This window comes from Physeter macrocephalus, chromosome 16 (genome assembly GCF_002837175.3).
Source record: "Physeter macrocephalus isolate SW-GA chromosome 16, ASM283717v5, whole genome shotgun sequence".
NCBI classification, from domain to species: domain Eukaryota; kingdom Metazoa; phylum Chordata; class Mammalia; order Artiodactyla; family Physeteridae; genus Physeter; species Physeter macrocephalus.
Window position 1 is genome coordinate 33,667,445 of NC_041229.1, and position 22,791 is coordinate 33,690,235.

General features: G+C 33.6%; 1 protein-coding gene across 1 annotated transcript in view; it reads right to left on the reverse strand.

Annotated features, from left to right (window-relative positions):
- Positions 1-22,791, reverse strand: part of CNTN5 (contactin 5) — a 1,454,884-nt gene that overhangs the window by 499,682 nt on the left and 932,411 nt on the right. The window lies entirely within an intron of this gene.

Genomic DNA, 22,791 nt, shown 5'->3' on the forward strand with positions numbered 1-22,791 from the left:
GTAAACATTTAAAGGCCTAAACCTAGAGAAAATTATGGAAAAAATTAACCTCTTAAATTTCCTTGAAACGACGTTTTATCAGGTAAAATAAGAGTTTTCAAAATATTAAGTTTGAGATGTTGTGTAGATAAATTAAGTCGTGCTCAATAAAGAGGCTGTTGTAGTGTGTTATTGGTCACTGGACCCTTGCTCTGAAAGTCTCATGTCATTTAGTGTTGAAATCACCACAATCACTTGTTGGCATTTTTAACTCTATTTTTACTCTGCTCTTCTTTCCTGATCATCCTTCATATTGTTCAAACAATGTCCCTAAAACATGATCTCATCATGTTTCTCACTTATTTAAGAGCTAAAGGTGTCCCCTCTTGTTTATCAGTTCAAGTGTGTGCTCAAGAGATTTCAGAACAGTCAAAATCCCCCTTGTTTGTCCTATGAATATTTATCTCCCTGGCTCCCCAGCGCAGTGACATTCCCCAGGACAATTGATCTCCTTCTCCACCTCATATTGTGCCACTTATCACTTCCTGTGATGACTACTTTCTCTTCATCCTTTTTAGCTGGCCTTCACTGTTTTTCTGCAAACTACATATTAAGTACATTTTTCAGCACTGTGCATTGACTTGGAATCATCTTGCTATAAATCCTGTTGCATGATATGAATATTCTATAAATTGGAGCACAGACTTTGAAATTAGAAACCTAAATTTAAATCCCATTTCAATACTTATTATCTGGGAGAACCTGGGCAAGCTAAGTCTGTTTATCTTTATCAAAATAAGATCAGTATTTCTTGCCTTTAAAAGTTGCTTTGTAAAGTTAAACAATCACTATAGAAAAGCACTGAGCAGTGTGCCTGGTATATAATAAATTTTCACTAACTGTTGACATTAGCTATGACTTCTTACACGATGATTTGTTCTCTGTTTCATGTACACTTCTTGAGTGTTATCTTGCATACCATGTCTGGTGTATCTTGGGTGCTTTCCTCTTTCTCCATGTGGTAGGCAGAATAATATTCCTCCAAATTTATCTTTATGTGAACCCTGGAATTTTGAATATGTTAGGTTACATGGAAAAGGGAATTAAAGTTGTACATGTAATTAGGTTGCTAATCAGCTGACCCTAAAATAAGGAGAGTCTCCTGGGTTATCCAGGTGGGCACAGTGTAATCAAAAGTGATCTGATAAGTACAGAAGGGAGGCAGAAGCAGAGATTCAGAGGTGATGCCCCAAGCAGTCAGAGAGATGCTGTGCAGCTGGCTTTGAAGGGGGAGGAAAGGGGTCACAAGATAAGAAATTTAGGTAGCCTCTAGAAACTGGAACAAACAAGGTAACTGATTGTTCCTTAGGTCTCCCAGAAAGGAATGCAGCCCTGCCAGTGCTTGATTTTAGCTCACTGAGACCCATGTTGGACTATCCTACAGAACTGAACGATAATGAATGTGTGCTGTTTAAGCCACTAAATTTGTGGTCATTTGTCACAGCAGAAAAAGAAAACCAATACACCAGTTCTCCATAACAGCAACCAGTATGATGCTGGCACATCATTGGTGCTCAATAAATGCATGTTTATTTAAAACCCCACCCTTATGCTGCTTCCTCACCATGCTAAAAGCAAAAGTGTATTAAGGGTGGGAAAGACAAGAGGGCAGTCTCTTTTTATAGCTTTTGGATTTAGAAAGCAGTGATCCTGACTACAAGATGGAAGGCGCGTATTGAATTTTTTTTAGAAGAGAGAATTAGTTGAAAGGACACAAGCTTTGGAGTCACCCAGATCAGGGGTGGAATCCCAGGTTTACTTCTAAATATCTGTATGACCTTTGGGATTGGAGCCCTCTTCAATATGTTCTATGTGGCAATTGCATTGCCTTATGTGGTTTCTACCCACGTAAAATTGTAAAAGCCCCCAAATATCTGCACAATTCCCAGTGATCTGTGAATTTCTGTCCCGCCAAGCAACCACATTCCTTTACACATGCTACAGGAAGCTGTTGTGGAGGCTGATAAATGCTGCACTACCATGTGCCACTCGGGGAAGAGACATGTCCACAGCGGAGGGGAGCCCGAGCAGCTGAAATACAACCTGGCCTTAGTACCCATGGCCTGAATTCAACTGGTAAGACCCCCTACAAATAACCATGGCAGCAAATTAAAAGTCTTGATTCTGATTCACAGAAAAATAGAAAATTGACTCATTTTAGTTCTAGCTCCTGAACTTCAGCTCTGATGTTGGTATTGAGTGTTTAGGAGGCACAAGATGTATGTATCAGGGCCAAGTGTCCAAGAAACTTAAATCCAACAGGATGACAGGTACCCTGAGTTTGGAGAAGACTTTAAACACCATGGAAAACAACCTAGACTTCTTTGAGCCTCAATTTTCTCAGTAGCAAATTATCTATATAATAAAAATAGCTTTCTTGCAGAGTCATACTGAGAATTAAAATTATATATGTTAAGCACCTAATAACGTGCCAGGCACAATGTAGGTAATTAATAAATGATAAGATTTTACTTTACATGGAGCAAGTACTAATAACCCAGGAGAAGGAACCACTACCCTTACAAAATGTGCAAAGGAAATTGTTGAGCTGTGCAAGTCCCTAAATTCTTTGAGTTCCTGAAAAAATAACAGTTTATTGGTTTTCTATCCTCAGAAGTGCACTTCAGAGCAAGACCACTAATAACAAGCCACTTGGAAACCACCCAAATAGTCTGTGAGATCACGTTGCTTTTTAATAAAAATTATATTGTCAGAACATTCCTGAAGTTAGAATATCCACACTCACATATCCTTAGATGCTGCTAATGTGTGAAATTACTGAACTATGACACTGTAATGTGAAAACCAGTAGCAAATTCTCAAGAAAAACTATTGCATTTTAATAAATATATAAATAAGAACAATAATAGTTCCACTATGGTATGGTGCAGGAAAAAAACTTCAAACCTTGAATACATATGGCTGTTGTCTTAAATCATCAAAAAATAATTAAAACAGGGCCTCCCTGGTGGCGCAAATTAAAAGTCTTGATTCTGATTCACAGAAAAATAGAAAATTGACTCATTTTAGTTCTAGCTCCTGAACTTCAGCTCTGATGTTGGTATTGAGTGTTTAGGAGGCACAAGATGTATGTATCAGGGCCAAGTGTCCAAGAAACTTAAATCCAACAGGATGACAGGTACCCTGAGTTTGGAGAAGACTTTAAACACCATGGAAAACAACCTAGACTTCTTTGAGCCTCAATTTTCTCAGTAGCAAATTATCTATATAATAAAAATAGCTTTCTTGCAGAGTCATACTGAGAATTAAAATTATATATGTTAAGCACCTAATAACGTGCCAGGCACAATGTAGGTAATTAATAAATGATAAGATTTTACTTTACATGGAGCAAGTACTAATAACCCAGGAGAAGGAACCACTACCCTTACAAAATGTGCAAAGGAAATTGCTGAGCTGTGCAAGTCCCTAAATTCTTTGAGTTCCTGAAAAAATAACAGTTTATTGGTTTTCTATCCTCAGAAGTGCACTTCAGAGCAAGACCACTAATAACAAGACACTTGGAAACCACCCAAATAGTCTGTGAGATCACGTTGCTTTTTAATAAAAATTATATTGTCAGAACATTCCTGAAGTTAGAATATCTACCCTCACATATCCTTAGATGCTGCTAATGTGTGAAATTACTGAACTATGACACTGTAATGTGAAAACCAGTAGGAAATTCTCAAGAAAAACTATTGCATTTTAATAAATATATAAATAAGAACAATAATAGTTCCACTATGGTATGGTGCAGGAAAAAAACTTCAAACCTTGAATACATATGGCTGTTGTCTTAAATCATCAAAAAATAATTAAAACAAATGAAACCAAAGCAAGCTACAACTACATATAAACCCAGATTTAATGAGTTGTGCAAAATGCAAAAAACTAAACAAATCACACATTGCTGTTAATTAATGGGCTGTAAAAGACTTCCAGGTGGCTTAGGCAAATAACAATTATTATTTTGTATTTTAGAAGGAAAGATTTTGGTAATTATGTGATAAATGTAATTTATCTTAACTACTTTTATCTAAAGATTCTGATACTCCTGCTTCATTGTAAATGATTATTCAGATTATTCAGATTAAAATACATATTTTCTCAATTCCTTATATGAAATTATATTTACACATCATTTCTCAAATATTTTATATCAGATTGTATTCATTTTGATATATAAATATGGTTATAATTTTAAACCTCTAAGTCAAAAATTTTCTGGTAAAATGAAATAATTTGTTTAGAGGCTATATTACTATAATTTTCACTTTTTCAATATATAAGGAAGTTATTTGAATTCTTCTCCTAGTACCTTGCATTTGTTTGTTAATCCAGTATATGTTTATTATGTCCTAGTGACAATTTTTATTCTTAAGGATTCAAAGATTTTGTCTCAACCTTTTAGTTATTCATATTCTTATAGTGAATATATATAATAGTCCATATGAAAATTGCAACAATACAGCAAGGTATAATATACTACTGAAGGACAGAGGTGAGAAGAGTACAGAGAGGGTATACAAGTAAAAGGGACATCTGAAGACAAATAAAGAGATGGAAGGATGCCTACTGCAATACCTGGCACAAAATTGATTATACTAAGATTTGTTGTATAAACCAATGTAGAGGAAGCTGATTCCACTTGTTGTAACTGGTATTCTCCTATTAACTTAATACATGTTTATTTTATGCCAATGATTGTGTTTATTCTTAAGGATTCACATATATTCTCACAATATTTGAAGCATTTATGTCTCAGTGGAGACAAACAATAATTGTGGTGTATGAAACTGCTTCAAGAGAAGAGTGTGCACTTTCCCATGTGAATCATTGTATAATAAACACAGACGAGATGCTTTTGCCTTTTTTCATTAGTTTGCTAATGCATTGATGTGATATGCAATTCCGGAAACTTCAAGGCAAATGACACACTAATGTCATAATGGAAAATAAGTACATTTTAAAAAATTAATCAGTTACAGAGTTCAGAGTAAGCTTCGTTGAGGAAAACATCAGAGCTGAGAAAGAGGGAGATTTGGGAAGATCCAGAGAATGAGCATTCTAAGCAAAAAAGATAACAAGACCCTAATGAGGCTTTGTGACATCAAAACCATAGTCTGTGGTTTTTTTTTCCTATTTTACACATGAAAAAGCAATCTGTAACTTGCCCCAAGTTTTTCTGCTAGGAGTTTGTATTTGAACCCAGATTTTTGGACTTCAAGTCACATAAACAGAATACAAAAAATCTGTCATTGTAGAGAGGTCACTGCACTCTGGGAAGAATCAGGAAAAACTTTCTGGGAAACATAACATGTAGTTTATAACTTGAAGGAGAGTTGAGAAGTCAATAATCAAGAAATAAGAAGGCACTCCAGGTCAGCAAAACTGTATGAAGCAAAGAGAAGAAGGGATATTACAGATTCCCTGCAGTAAAATAACAAATATGTATCAAAACTGAGAGAGTAGGTGTCTGGAAAGATTGCTTGAGTCCAGATGTGGTGGTTTTAAATTTTTATTTTAGGACTCAGTGGAACATTGATGGTAGCAGCAGAGGGGAGTCTTGATAAGAATTGAGGTAGGAACACAAGGGCTGATTTGAGAGGATGGAGATGACAAAATGAATCAGGAAGCTACCACAATAGTCCAGGTAAAAAGTACATTAAAGACTTCAACTAGGGTGGTTGCACTTTGGTAAGAAAATGATCAATGTGTGACAGTTACTTGGAAATTGATTGGATATGGGGATAAAGGATAAAGAGGAGGGACAATCAGAGGTGGTCTCAAGTTTTCTAATTTGGCATCATTGGTACAATTTACAATAGAGAAATTCATAGCCTAGAAGATTTTTATAGAAAAGAAGGTGAATTAGAATTATGATGCTGGATGAGATATTCAATAAGTGATATAGTACTAGATATTAGAAATAAAGTCAGAAATAAAGACATGGATTTAGGAGATATGAATTTATCTTGCATAAGGAAAATAGTTGAAAAAGAGACAGTGTCTGAGGTAGTTTATGAGATGGGGGAGATAGAGAGAGAGAGAGAGAGAGAGAGAGAAAGAGATTGAAAAAGATAGAGATGAAGTTGCCCAAAACTTGGGAATACCTACACATAGTGAAAAACAGGACAGGGACAGAATAGGGACAAAATAGGGACAGAACAAAGAAAACAGATACTGAATAAGAAATAAGGTAGGCAGGAATAACTTTAAAGAATGTGTTATGTAAAAGTAAATTCTCTCCAACTAATGAGGCACATATAGGTGAAATGCTTATCTAGGGATTAAGTGCTGTTAAGCTATCTGAGCATCAAATCAAAAGAAATGTGAGGGTAGGGCTGTAAGTGACATTGTCAGGCAGTTGGTAAATCAAATCACAGCCAGCATTTCTACTGTGGCTCTTTCGTCAAAGATAAAATTTTGAGCTATCAGGGATATTTTAGTAAGCCTCAAATGGGATGAAGATGAAATGTTTGTAAATTTTGGCATTGGAATATGAGTATAATTCAAAGAAGGACCTATCCTCTGTACAGTACTGACACTGAAAGACTATTTCAGTAATAAATGCTCAATTTAGATATGGTCAGGAGACTCTGATGTTGTTAAAATTAATTGGATGTAAAAGGAAGAGAAAGATGAAGCTAGAAGAACATCCGTGCATTTTACTGTTGAGGAATAAAAGCCATTTCAAATTATTTTTTTCAGTAGAATATAGGATTTACTAGGTGTACCTTCCGACCCTCTTATCATTATAAATTCCATTATCCATCCACTGTTTAACTTTTAAAGAAGCAGATGTTTGTGTCCAATTTCTTACCATATGCTCACTTTTTGACATCCCATATACCAACTTCTACCTCACTCCTCTAATGGAAGTACTGTCCTTATATTCAACAGTGTTCTCTTAATTGACAGATGCAGTTACTTTGCCCATTTTACCTGCAAATAACTCAATGGAATTTGATGTGGTTGACAAACCCTTGAAAATCTCTCCTCCTTGTTTTCCATAACTCTACTACTCAGTTTCTCCACTTCCAACCCTGTAACTGCACTCACTGACTTAGTCCTTCTAAGCAGAGCAAAGAAGCTGCTTTATCCCACCTCTCTCATTGTATAAGGCTCCACTCTGATGAAAGAAAAAACTAACATACTTTCTACCTTATCCTTTCCTAGGAGAGCAGTCATAAAAGGATAGATATATCTCAAACACAACAAACTGTCCCCAGCTAACCTAACCCTCAATTGTCTTTCTTATGTTAATGTTGATTGCTAATTTTTATTATGATTAATACTTTATAATAAACTAGTACAAGTATATGGCCTTGATGAGTATTCAGTCTTTTTGGTGTAAGCAAAACCACTTCTTAACCAAACACACATATCTGCACATCAACATTTAGCATTCATCATCATTAAGGTAAATTGAATCACCAGGTTACATGCCTTTATTATGCTATTGAGAAAAACCAGCTCATTTGCTAAATGAGGTCTTAGAGGGTGAAAATTTCTCTAATGAACTCTTATATTTGTGTAAGAGTAGAATGTCCATTGAGCTGCTTTTCTCTAAAATTGTTTTAAAAGATTTGAATCATCTGCCCCTGTGTTTTTTCTCTCACTGCCATTTACTAGTGACTCATTTACTAGTTATATATGATTAATAATTAATCAATAATTATTTTCTAAACTAAATAATAAAATGTATTTTAAATTTCATTTTAAAAGAAAGATAATTAGGAAAGTTAAAATTTAGTACATGGTTGTGTTAAAATGTACATGAGATTTTTGGTCCTTTTTTTCTCCTTGTGCAAGGTTGTAAATTTTGAGAATGAGATATGCTTACAAAGTCTGCATAATCTATAAATAAGGAAAAGCAATTCTGTTTTGTAGTTTTATAGAGAGATGATAATTTGTCTCCATGGCAGAGGCCAGGGGGAAAAAATAACATCTGTTAGAAGCAAAGGTGAAGGATATCATTTTGTGACAGAGGAGTTTCAATGGACCCTGGGCAAGGACAAGTATTTCTAGTTCAACAAGACCATGTAAAAAATGTATGTATTGAAATATTTTATTTGTCCTGAGCTATTTATGCTGAAATATATTTGTCAACATCAAAGAAAATTTCATTATTCAAAATGATGAAGAAGTGTCAGGGTTGTAAAGGTAAACAAGATTAGGTTGACAGTTAATTTTTATGCTTTATATTTAAATACTCATTTAGCCTTATCCATATTTACAGTGCCATCCAGATTATGTTAGGAAAAATGCATTGTATGTAACTAAATTATGTTATAGATTTTATATTACTAGTACTTCTAAAATATGAAAACTCAAATCATAAAATTTCGACTGCAGTTAAAGCTTGCATCTAAAACTAATTTTGAAAGTAGAAAAATACATCTTGGTATTGGTAGTTATTCAACTGATTTTACTTTAGGCCTAGTAACAGTAGCTATAAACTTCAGGTGCTAGAAAACAGTTTGAACTAAAGTAGAATATCTGTATATCCCAAATTTCTAAGGCTAGGCCTTCTAAGGTGCATACAATTGCAGTAAGCTGAATTAGGTTTATTTTAGAAGATAAGCCTTAGACCACATTACTGAAATCTCCATGGTCTCCATGTATCTTCTGATCAAATGTGACCTGATGATATTGATAGTAGAACTGAGTGAATACAATTTTTTTACCTCTCTTATAATTAGGGCTATTTTGAGTTTCACCTGGAAATTAATAAAAACCAACATGAAGTCCTCAATATAATATGAAATTATACATCACTTGATTTATTGAAACAATAACATTAGAGTAAAAGCAGTTGGTGTTCATGTTCTCTGTATGGCATTGTTTTGGAATAATCAGTGTGAATAAATAAGCTCCCAGGATAGAATAAACCAAGGAGTGGTCTTGTGTGAAAACACTGTAGTATAAACTAAAAGCAAAGATGATATGAATGTGCCTAAGTACATGGCTGTATCACATGTATGAAGTTCATTTTTAATCTGGGTTGTACGGCCACAAGTAGGATATATGACCTTTATCATTTCAATTTTCTGATCTCAAAATTAGAGGTCATGAGACCACCCAGCATAACCTCAGTATTGTTCAGGTGATTCAATGTGATATCACATGCAAAACTCTACAAACATTAGGGATTATTATTGCTTTTATTTTATTAAAGGATCTGGTTCTATAGTCAGATAAAACAAGACTTGAATTTCATTTTCATCTCTTATAACTATGTCAAGTGAATTACCTCCTTCAGTTTCCTAATGTTCAATACGTTTAAAAGTGGATAATTGCCTAACTTATGGGATTTTTGTTTGCGATTGAATAATCAATAAATCTTAGCTATTGTTATTATTAGCATTGTCATTAAATGCTATTAATGTTTATATAATTAAATATCAATATAAATACTATACAAATGTCTAACATTTAAAGTAAATTGTTCAAATTTGTAAATACAGTTATTTTCATTATATTATTTATTTTATGAGCAAATACAGCCTTGATTTTTTTAATCTCTGAAAGTGGGTGAATCCACTAAGATCAAAAATATTTAGAGAATATTTTAAGAAGCAACTTTGGAAAAAATCTCTAAATTAAAAAATTCACAAAATTAAATGAAAAAAACACTGCCACAGAGTATTCTATACAAGAAATGATGTAATGTGACAGATGTGATTCTTTTAAGATGCTATTTAATTTCCTGTGAACTATTTAAGGAAGATAATTCTTTAAACTCACCTACGGATTAAGAGTTGGTAGGTAAACACTTTTTTCTTATGGTGGGCTGAAAAACAAGATTTTTCAAAACTGACTGAAAAAGTAAACTACCATTTCTAGATCTTTTGACATGAGTAATAGCAGTGGCACCAGGTAGACACCTTATGTGTTGACAACTGAAAGAGTAACATTTGCACATACATTCTCAAAGGACTTAAGAGCAAGTTTTGTTGCTTAGGTTGACAAATTCTATCACTATGTTCTTGACTATGTTTGCAACCCAATGGGGCTATGAAATAATTAGAAAACTTTCTTTGTTACCAGGATCAGTAGAGAAATGTTGCTAGAATTCTAGAATCATGTTTAGAAAAGAAAGAATTTTCTTCTGTCTGCAGTCAGGGACATATGTAAAGTTACATTAAAAAGGGCAACTTTTCAATATTTCTCTGAGATACTTTATTTTGTCTTAGATATCTATTAAAATATGAAATATAATACCAATAGTAAGCAAAGTAGTATATAAAGATATTACTAATTTTAAAATGAGTATCAGTACCTGTTTTGATATTAATATCAATTATATCCCTTAATACCCTTATAGGTATTAATATACATTTTTAATTTAGTAATAATCTCACTAACTACAATCTATGTAGACCTTTATAATTTATAAAATGTTTCTGCATAAACTGTCTTATTTGTTTTGATTCTCTATTGCAATGTTACGGAAAATGTGTATGTATCTCCTAAGAAATAATTCTTCTTATAGTCTCAGAAGGGGATTCTTTTTGAGAGTAGTGGCCACTGCGGTGCTGGAGGGTGTTCATTAATTCCCTTATTCATTTGACAAACATTCTCTGAGTGTTGACTATGAAATTGCATGTTAGCAGTTGGGTATTAATCTAAAAAAATGAATGAGACATGAAATCTGCCCTCAATGAATTCACAGTCCTGTAGAATCAATGGTGTGCTCAAGTTTGGAATGGATTTTGGGAACCAAAGATGATTGTCAGAAATAGTTGCCATGAAATGTATCAAGAAACAAATACAAGAAGGAACATATGTGAGAGAGAGAGAGAGAGAAAGAGAGTGAGAGAGAGAGAGAGGTGATTGAACAATAGCCCAGAAATCAGGGTGAATATCACAAGTAAAAATATGATATCATGAACAAGAATAAAATGTTTTGAACACTGTATATAGTTTAGTATAGCCTCAGAATTAGAAAGAAAGCTGGAAAAGCAGGCAGAATTTAAATAATAAATGGCCTTGTAGTCATTTGTAGTAGTTTGCACTTTATTCTAGAATGAATGGGAAGACTTTAAATGTTTTAAGAAGAAGAGCAGGCTTATCATATTAGTGTTAGGAGGGTAGGAGGAAAAGTGAAGAAAATAAAGAATAATAACTTTTTGTCTAAACATGACAATGTCAGCATAAAAAGAGACACATAGATCAATGGAACACAAGAGAGAGCCCAGAAATGAACCCAGACATATATGGTCAATTCATTTATGACAAAGGAGTCAAGAATATACAATGGGGAAAGGACAGTATCTTCAATAAATGGTGGTGGGAAAAGTGGACAGCTACTTGCGTTTTTTGCGGTATGCGGGCCTCTCACTGTTGTGGCCTCTCCCGTTGCGGAGGGCAGGCTCCGGACGCACAGGCTCAGTGGCCATGGCTCACAGGCTCAGCCGCTCCGCGGCATGTGGGATCTTCCTGGACCGGGGCACGAACCCGTGTCCCCTGTATCGGCAGGCAGATTCTCAACCACTGCACCACCAGGGAAGCCCGGCCATGATTTTTTGAATCTGATACCAGAAGCAAATGCAACAAAAGCAAAAATGAAGAGTGACACTACATCAAACTAAAAGACTTCTGCACAGCAAAGGAAACAATCAACAAAATGAAAAGACAACCTACTGAATAAGGGAAAATATTTGCAAATCATATATCTGATAAGGGGTTAATGTTCAAAATATACACAAACCCATACAACTCAATAGCAAAATAATCCCAAACAATCCAATTGAAAAATGGACAGATCTGAATAGACATTTTCTCAAAGACATACAGATGGCCAACAGAGACATAAAAGGATGCTCAACATCACTAATCATCAGGGAAGTGCAAATCAAAACCACAATGAGATATCACCTCCCAACTGTTAGAATGGTTATTATCAAAAAGATAAGAACTAACAAGTATTGGCAAGGATGTGGAGAAAAGGAAACACTTAATGCCATGCTGGTGGGTTTGTAAATTGGTGTAGTCACTATATAAAATATAAAAATAGTGTGACGTGCCCTCAATAAAACCGAAATAGAACTATCATATGATCCAGCAATTCCACTTCTAGTACTTATCTGAAGAAAATAAAAACACTAACCCAAAAAGGTATCTGCATTCCTATGTTCATTGTAGCATTATTTACAGTAGCCAAGACATGGAAGCAACCTAACTGTCCACTGATGGAAGAATGAATAAAGAAAATGTAATGTACATATATAATGGAATATTATTCAGCCATAAAAATTAATGAAGTCTTGCCATTTGTGACAACATGGATGGTCTTTGAGGGCATTGTGCTAAATGAAATAAGTCAGACAGGGAAAGACAAATAGTTTATTATGCCACTTATATATGAAATTTTAAACAAAAACTGTACTCACAGATACAGAGAACAGATTGGTGGTTGCCAAAGGCAGAAGGTGAGGGGTGGGTGAAATGGGTGAAGGGGGTCAAAATGTACAAACTTCCAGTTATAAAATAAATAAGTCATGGGCATGTAGTGTACAGCATGGTGACTATAGTTAATAACAGTTTATTGAATATTTGAAAGTTGTTAAGAGAGTAGACCTTAAAGATTCTCATCACACAAAAAAAGGCTTTATGCAAGTATGTAAGGTGACAGATGTTAACTAGACTTATTGGGGTGACCAATAAGTATACAACATATACAAATTTTGAATCATGTTGTACACTTGAAATTAATATAATATTATACATCAATTGTACCTTAAATTCAAAAATAAATGAAATTTTAAAAATTATTTAAAGAAAGGCAAATAAATACATACATACATATATGTCCATAGAGATAGGCTTAATGGTTTATGAAGTGATTCCCATGACCCAACAAACTGCATGCTTGGCCCTTAAGTCCCACAGAATGGACAGAACATAACCTTGGCATAGAAAAATCATCCTCATCCCACTTTAGTCTAAACTTAGACTGTAAGCCCAATAAACATACCTCAGAGATACAATCTTATCAAACTTACAGACTAGCTTAAATGCCCAATGTGTGAGGATATCCTAAACAAAGTTGTGGAAGATGCTTATCGTATTTTAATGTGAGATCCAACACAGATCATACAGCATCATTTACAGTTGAACAAGACTTTATTGCAATAAGTTGAAGACGCTTTTAGTTTAAAAAACTCTTGTTTCAGATACGCAAGTAGGCCTGTTAGGATTTATAATGAGAAACCCATGTGTGCTTCCATAATTTTCCCAAAATACTAAATTTTGACTAAAAACAAAAACAAGACATAGAAACACTGCAGAAAGCTCATATAGAAACCAGGACCATGAACTCACAGGTGCGGAAGCCCTTCTGAGCAGCACACAGCTAATTATTTGGTCTTGCTTAGGGGTTATCCTCTTAGTTCCTCTTCTTTACATTCTTTGGGAATGGGAAAAATACCAGTTAAACCTAACTACCATGTGATTCTTCCACTGAGTGTTACAAAGTTATGCCGGTAGTACAGTTGTTTCTACTTCTCTTGAGATAATAGCTGTGTTTTATTGAAAAAAAAATAAGTTTTTTTCTAGTCCCACATACTATTTACAAATTGAGTATCTTCTGTGTGGCATAATATTTCCCTAGAAGCAAATTAAAATCTAGAGGAAACCTATACCTTACTTGGAAAGCAGAAATTCGTTTCACTAGACACTTTCTATTTTGTATTTTCAGCATCTTCTTCTACACTGACTCCCTTCTTTCTACTACTAAATAACACTATGTTTCACTATCATGTCATGTCAACAAAACTCTGTTAAACATCCTCATTACTGTTACAGTAAAAATCATAATCCACTATAATATCTTATACTTAAATGCCTTCAATTCTGATTTCTGTCTCGTTCTTTACTAAAACTGATTTTTAAAAGTCTCAAAATCCTAAGGTCTTTTCTGAGTGTGACACCATTTGATGTGAATGACAGTTCCTACCTTAAAATTCTGAATATCAGTTCTATTTTTCTCTATTTTATTGGTTTCTGCTGCACCTCTCAGATCATTCTTTTATCTTCTTCACTAACTCCTTTCTTTCTATCTTTCACTATCTTTCTATCAGAGAAATGTGTATAATCCTAAAGGTTAATCCTTAGTCCTGTTTTCTTCCTAATATAATTTCTCTTGATGAACCATCCCTATGGTTTCATTGAGTCTCTCAATATGTTCTGCTCCTGCCTGCCTTTCCTGAGGGCCAAACAATATTTTTAAATATTGGGTATTTTCTTCTGAAAATCAAAATGAAACTAGCTCATCTGAAATCACTTTATTCTCCCAGAAACTTGTTCCTCTTCTCTGTGTGACTTTATTATGTAACAGCATTATGTATTGCTCAATTGAATTGATCAAAGCTCAGAATTTTGATATTTTAACTCCTCCGTATTTTTCACATTTCCACCCCTTTCTATTCAGCCATTTGCAAATTCTCATTTATTTTGGAGCCTCCTACAGATATCTATCATATCCAATACATCAGGGCCTTCAAGTCCTTTTTATCTAGGTTATCAAAATGACCTCTTAATTTGACTTTTCCTACAGAGTTGTCTGCATACATATTTCCAGAGCAACCCCCTGATTCTCTCTGCCCTTTATGCACTTAAAGGGTAAGTTACAAAATTCTGTTTATTTATAGTAAAACATCAGAGATTTATGCAGGGGCAATATGGTCATAATTGTGTTTTATATCATTTCAGAAAACAATACAGAGGGATTTTAGTGGGGTTCGGGTAGGGTGGAGAAGGGAGATGTTAAGGAGTAGAAGAAGTGGGCAGGAGTTCCAAGTAGGCAATTTTTCTGGTAGGTCAAGGGGAGATACTCATTATGGGCTCCTTGACTTCTAGAATAATGCCCAAGAGAGTAGAGATTGAGTAAATGTTCTATGAATAAAACAACTACAGATATGCTGAACAAAAACTGCATGGTTAAGTACAGTGTAGGGTAGAACAAGGTAGATTATAAGTATGAAGTTTGAAGTTAGATATGAATTGGAGCTGCTGTTCTATTATTTACTAGCTGTGTGACTTTGCAAAAATAACTTGACATTCCTGAGCTTCACTTTTTTTTCATTTATAAATTAGGTCAAAAATAGAACTTCCCTCATAAGGTTGATAGGAAGATTAAAGAGGGTGATGATGCACTAAATGCATTTAACAGTTTGCCTGGCTTTTAAGTGTTCAATAGCTATTGCTGCTTATTCCTGTGTTAGTGTTATTAAATTTATGTACATACAGACAGACAGACATATACATACATACATATACATATACACATCTATACATCCACATCTCTATTTGTCTATGTATCTATCCATCCATCTATTGTTATACATGAAGAGTAGCAATGTGTGGAAATGGCAATCAGATTACAAGAACTCTAGACTCTGTAATACATATTCACTTGGACTTGTCCTTCAAGAAAAGATTTTTTTTTTTGTGGTACGCTGGCCTCTCACCGCTGTGGCCTCTCCCGTTGCGGAGCACAGGCTCCGGACGCGCAGGCTCAGCGGCCATGGCTCACGGGCCCAGCCGCTCCGCGGCACGCGGGATCCCCCCGGACCGGGGCACGAACCCGTGTCCCCTGCATCGGCAGGCGGACTCTCAACCACTGCGCCACCAGGGAAGCCCAAGAAAAGATTTTTTGGAGTAAAATAAATTTAGAAAAGACTCATATATGCCTCTTTGTTTATGCTTCTTGTTGTATATTAGTATCTTTCTATTCATCAGGATTATATAATGTCCTGAGATGGAACTGCTATCTTATCAAGTAAAAGGGACACTAGTAGTGAGATTTAAATTCCATTGTTCTTTTATGCCATGGATTTTTAGTGCTGGGAAAAGATCTCTAAAGACACTCTGCTAAGGATTAGGGAACAATGAATTAGGTAAATGGGCTTGAGCATTAAGGGTCAGAGGATTTATATGCTCCCTGATCCTGGTCTTTCTGGGTTACTTCACACAACGTGAGTGAAGAACTGCCTTTCTGAATTTCTAAAAACTAGAAGCAGAGCACTGAGATCACTGAAAGGAGCTCTTGTATCCGAGGTCAAGCCATTTCACTGTATCTCTCACATATGGCCAGAGTTATTCATGATTTCCATAAATAATGAAAATATGTGTTTGGATGAACTTTAATAAACACAACTCTTGCAAATTTTTAAATAAAATTAATAATTAATTATTTGAGGACAATCGGCCACAGACTTCCACTTTGATTCACTCATAACTTTCCTTTAAAGCATAAAATTAAATATTTTTAGATTTTTTTTGATGTGGACCATTTTTAAAGTCTATATTGAATTTGTTGCAATATTGCTTCTGTTTTATGTTTTGGATTTTTGGCCACAAGGCATGTGGGATCTTAGCTCCCTGACCAGGGATTGAACCTGCATCCCCTGCATTGGAAGACAAAGGATCAACCACTGGTCCCCCAGGGAAGTACCTATGAATCACCATAAGGGGAGGGTGGTGTAGTCTGCAGGATGTGAAACTATTTTTAATTAAAATTTTTGTCTGTGATCTCAGTCAAAGAACTCATACTATAGTTTGTCAAGGGGTCATATGGTACCATACCAAGGGGTATATGGTACAGGTACCATATCTATTATGATCAGAATAATTGTCATTTAAGCTATATTCTTTGAGTAATGATTTAATAAAAGTAAAACAGTGTTGCTTTGTTTATAGAAGACAAAATTACAAACTAATAACTTCTCTTGTAATAAAATCAGATAATTTTATAATTAGTAAAATCATCCATGCCAGAGTGACTCATCCAGGTTAATATTCAAATAATTTAATAAATTTATTATGAACTAAACCTCATAGACTAATGGGAAAAAGCTTCGAATATACTGTAGAGTTAGCAATTATTCAAATAATTTCATTAGATGTTAAATGCTAGTAAAATGTGATTTTAAAGTCTAGTGTCAATTTTACTTAAGGGAAAAAGTTAAGAAAAAACTAGAGAAGTAATTTTTGAGTTTTATATGAAAATGAAATGTTAAACTGCTTAAATACAAAGTCTACAAAAATTATATAATCTCTCAAAGAGTTAAGGGGGTTATTTTAATCAACTGCTTCAAGGAAAGCTAATGGAATATTCTGGATCTACATCATCTTAAATGCCCTGAAAAGCAATATGTTTGAATTTAGATATGAACTATCAATTTACTGGATGGTATATAAAGATCTTTTTGAAGCAAGAGACAGCATGAGGAGATTTTATTCTTGATTCATTTTATGTTTGACTTGCTGGTATGAATTATTTCTAAATATCCAAACTTTGGAGAAACTGTTATGAGCCTTAGATTTCTGAAGGATGTTTGAGAAGTGTGTAGTGTCACATTATCAATTCAAAATTCTCATCAGCATGGTAATAGGCTAATGAGTGACAAAGTTTTATATGGTGTATTCTTGCTTGTCACTGAAGAAAAATCACTATACTAGGTGAGGAAATTATACTCATAATGAACATAAGCTACAAGAGTAAAATATACTCTGCCAAAGATAACCTTATTGATAACCAGTAACAATCATTACTAGCAATAATACTCCAACTTTGTGTTTATTTATGTCTTTCTTTCTGAACTTAAAAATCAGTTCACAGACATGACTTCTCCACCTCATTAATTTTTACTACACCCTTATGAGATATATATTTATTAATGCTAATGTATATTATTAACATTAACTAAGCTGAGTCATGTTTATAAACATTCATTTAGGGAGAGCTTAAATTGAAAGATCCTCATAGGTAGACATTTAGACTTGTGAGAGGTGGGTTAAAAGGAGCAGCAGCTGCTCAAATCCATTAGCTGCTCAAATCAAAATAAAAAAAAAAGATTTATAAATGAACAAAATGAATAGCTTCATGATTAAATTCTAGTTATATTTTAAAAATTGGTTTGGTTTTAAGTCAGGCTAATTAAACATGCTATTCAGTTGATGTAGAGATGTTAAAATCTCTATATAAAGTCTCAGATGAGAAATTTCTATGAGAATTAAATGTCAAGAAAAAATTTTCTTCTCAAGCAAACATCCTTTAAATGTCTGTATTTCTCCTTTTTCTCTGACTACTGGGAGTCCCAAGGAAATATTTATGTCTTGACCATAATAATTATGAGACATATGGCTTATACTGTCTTGACCTCTTATGATGAAATGTACTTTTTTCCTGGTGTTGTATTTACTAATTTACATATTTATCATTTATGGTATATGATTTTACATGGCAAGTCAAATAAATCACCTTTGGAATGAGGTTAAGATCAAATATATTAGTAAATTAAAATAATTATTATATAAATAAACACTTGTTGATATGTTGAGTGACAAGTGAATAGGAACAAAACTTTAAAGAAACTAAATTTGTTTTACACTTACACTTAGTGTACATTAGATATATCTTTTATTATTGCCACATCAACAGGTAAAAGTGCCAACACTAATTTCTTAATCACCATTCTCTTCAAAAGCCAGGATCTACAAAGATAGTTTCAGCTTTTGGTAACAGCCACAGTCATCCATGTCCTGTTTCAAGATTATTTAGAAAATGTAGCTTTCCAGGTCCTAACTTTAGATTGTCTAATAAGTTTTTTAAATTAAGAGAAAAAGGTATAATAAAAGAGAAAATATGATAAGAAAAAGATAATTACATACCAAAAGTACTATAAATCCCCAAATTCTAGATCCAGAAGGAGACCTAATGTGCCTTAAGCTCTTAAATTTCCATAAGTAAAATTAAGCAAGTGATTTATTAACTAATTTAAACAATGAGAATAAATGCAGAATGATTATATACTTATTTTTTATCCCAGTATTTATTTTTGCTTTACACATAGCTATTAATATATTGATTATAAAATGATGGTTGATGAAGCAAACATAAAAAGATTTTTTGAAAGATTACAATATAATTATTGTTTGAGCAGGGAATTAAAATCAAAATAAGTATGCCATAAAATAAATATAATACATATTTATATAAGGAAAAGACTGAGTACTATTAGAGTTAAATAAGAGGTGTCATCTGTAAAATGTGTTTACATTTAACAGCATAATACTTCATAGGTTGGTTATGAGGATGAAATGAGTTAACATATTTTAAAACACTTAGAACATTGTCTGCCATAGAAGTAAGCATTGAATAAATATAAACTACTTATATGAACTTGAGACCTTAAAAAGTTTTTGTTTTTTTTTATGAATGTATTTATTTATTTTTGGCTGTGTTGGGTCTTCGTTTCTGTGCGAGGGCTTTCTCTAGTTGCGGCGAGAGGGGGCCACTCTTCACCGCGGTGCGCGGGCCTCTCACTGTCGCAGCCTCTCTTGTTGCGGAGGACAGGCTCCAGACGCGCAGGCTCAGTTGTTGTGGCGCACGGGCCCAGTTGCTCCACGGCATGTGGGATCTTCCCAGACCAGGGCTTGAACCCGTGTCCCCTGCATTGGCAGGCAGATTCTCAACCACTGCGCCACCAGGGAAGCCCCAAATTTTTGTTTTTAAAAATCGGTTTTTTACTAAACTGCTTTGGCAATAATGTCATCCTCCTCAGCACCGGAACTTATTTGGATCAATCTTACATGCACCTCTAACACCTAGATTTTAGTCTCTATAAATAACATTATGCATTACAGTCAAAGAAATGTAGCTGAATCTATACTTGGGGGGTGGGCACAAGATCAAGATGTTATTGAATATTTTAAAGATGTTAAGAATAAACATTTTTTATTCTTTATTCTTTAATATTTTAAAGATGTTAAGAATATTTTAAAATATATTTCTAGTTAATAAGAAGACAAAGAAGCTAACATTCAGGGATTCCCAATAGTCAAATTGTGACAATTTATATATGTATATGAATAAGATAAATCTGAAAAATCTCATGCAACTTTAATGATACTCAAAATTGGAAAGTTTAATATGATGCATGTGTGTATATAATATATATAATTTCATACAAAAGGAAGATAATTCTAGTAGGATATGATTAAATTTTATTATTTTTAATAAGTATGGAATTGTTAATATATGAATATCTTGATTATTCATTTAAATATGTACCTATTTATAAAATATAGATCAGTACTTTTTTCTATGAATATAATTAGGGAAGACACATTTAATGTTTATTTAACGTTGTCCAATTAATTCTTAAAATCACGTTATTTTAGGCAAATATGTCATATTTCAAAAGGTGAAAATGTATGCAAAAGCTATAGATTTAAAGTATTATTATTATTATTTAAAGTATTATTGAGATATCAAAAATAATGTTCAAATTATAAAAGAGGCCATGTCTGTTAACAGTCTCACTTTGAAAGGAGCAACCCGAATTCAATTGGTTGATAACTCAGAAACTACTCTGGATTAGGTAATATGATCCTCCTTTCTATTTGATTTTAGAAGATCACAATTGCACTACACAATGTAGAAAACCATAGCTGATAAAATTATTGTGTAATACATGATAAAATTAAGATATAAAGGTAAAAATATTTATATAATAACATAATTGTAAACCTAGTTCATAAGTTTATAATCATTTTGATAATTTGTAATTTTGTCTAATTATATGACATTTAAAACATTTAACAGACTTGTATTAGATTTAAATATTTAATTTAATCTAATATGTTTTAATAATTATCTAAACTTACTAAATATACTTGTTTTGAAATATTAGTTATGTAATACATATTTGAATTTTTACATAAATAGTGGCTGATGGATATAAATAATTAATGATTTCAGCTTCAAAATGTATAAAAAGTAATCAGAGTTCCTGTAGCCACAAAAGCCCTTTGGACATTAAGCATTCTATGAACAACAAATAGTGAGTTCATTCTCTATCTCTGAGGCTGGTCATAGAAAATCATGATGTAAAGGAAAGTTGCCACCAAGTTTGTAATCTTTACATTTGTATGCTCTCACTTCTTTTCAGAAGCCCCTTCTTTTCTTTCTCCCCAGCAACCTTCCTCATTTTCTCACCCTAATCATAAAACTACTCTGATTCCTAGAGCATGGGTGACTCCTAGCACCCAAGCTCACACCCAGGTATACTAGAAAGCAAATTGATTGTCTTCATCCTATCTTCTCTATCATGTGTATTTGCATTTTTTCCCCAAATATCACCTGGCAAAAAATAAAACTAAGCCTAACAGACTTAATTTTTATATCATCAACACAGACATAATGGAATCTAGGGGAACAATTTTGAGGCAGAAGTGGCCTTCCCTATGTAAGTGATTGACTGCTTCAACCAGGCATCTTACAGGCTCTTATGCATATGTATGGCCTCCAGAACACAGCAGTGAGTCAGGTGGGGTGGGGTTGGGGAGAGGCAGAGTAATAAGACACTCCTAATGATTGCACATGTCTGTCTACCCATAATAGTTAAGTTAAAAATAAAGCAAATGTTGCTCCAAATTAAGTTCAGGACAGCTTGATGTGGAATAGATAAGTAAGTAAGTAGGTAGGTTGATTGAGAGGTAAAGTTTCCCTTGCCTAGTCATTGAACTCTAAATGCTGGTGCCAACTTGCTCACTGTAGGTGGAATTGATTTCTGGTCTGAATAATGCAGAAAACATTGCATATTTTGCCACCACTGTTGATTTGGGAGAAAAACAACTGATATACAGGCTATTGAGAATTAGCATACTTGTGTTAGAGAGTATAGACCAAAGAGAAAGGTAGAAGCCACTAATACTTGTACATCGTGTTTTCTGGATTTGCTGTATCTGTCTTGAAAAGACTGCTCTATTGAACAGAGGAGCAATTAGGAGGGTTGTTTATTTGGTTTATTAGGATTTTTTCAATGTACATACTGAAAAGTATTAGGTTCTGTGATACACCACATAATATTTTCAAAAACAAAAGGAGTATACTTAAGCTCCTGTCTTGGTATATTTGGTGTATGTAAAGTACCAATCTAAACTCCTTAGCCAATTATACTTTAAAGATAATATTTTGATTTTTCTAGTACCTAGCTTGATGTTCTCAAAACTGAATCCATTGTCATTCCTTTATTCTTTCCTTTTCTCCTTCACACTCCTTTAATAGGGTGTCTGGGTTCTGGGTTAATTAGACATAATACATGAAGATTATACAGACAAAAATCAATTATTCCATTCTTCAGGGTGTAATTTTAACTTAAAAATCTTTTTGTGACAAATTACATAGCCATTATAGTTACATATGAATTATTAGCACAAAGATCCCTGGTCCTTCAATTTCTTAGAGATTATAATCCTCAAGAATTTAATTCAAGTAGGATTACCTACTAAGAAATGATCTCACCCAGTAGCCTATCCTTAATTTGGTGTAAGACGCCATCATAAATGAAATGATTTCAAGAGTTTTAAGAAATCTCTACATTTAGTTAATTAGATATATTATCTATTTTAGAAAATATATATATTCTAGTATACATGAATGATTACATGTGGTGTCTTTTTTCTAATAAAAAAAATTGGGACACTTGGGAGGGAAGTTATAATCAGAATCTGAGATATTAGCATTTCAGAGGCATTTCTTTGGTTACCTGACTACAAGCAGAAATTTTAGTGTATGCTCTCTTATGTCCAGAAGAATCTTTAGCAAATAGTGACTATAATAGACAGTAGAAGAATAAAAGCAGTTAAGTGTATATTTTAAAGTCAGACAGAAAAAATTAAAAATCTATTTATTACTAGATTTCAAAGGATATTTCAATTCTAAAACTTTATATG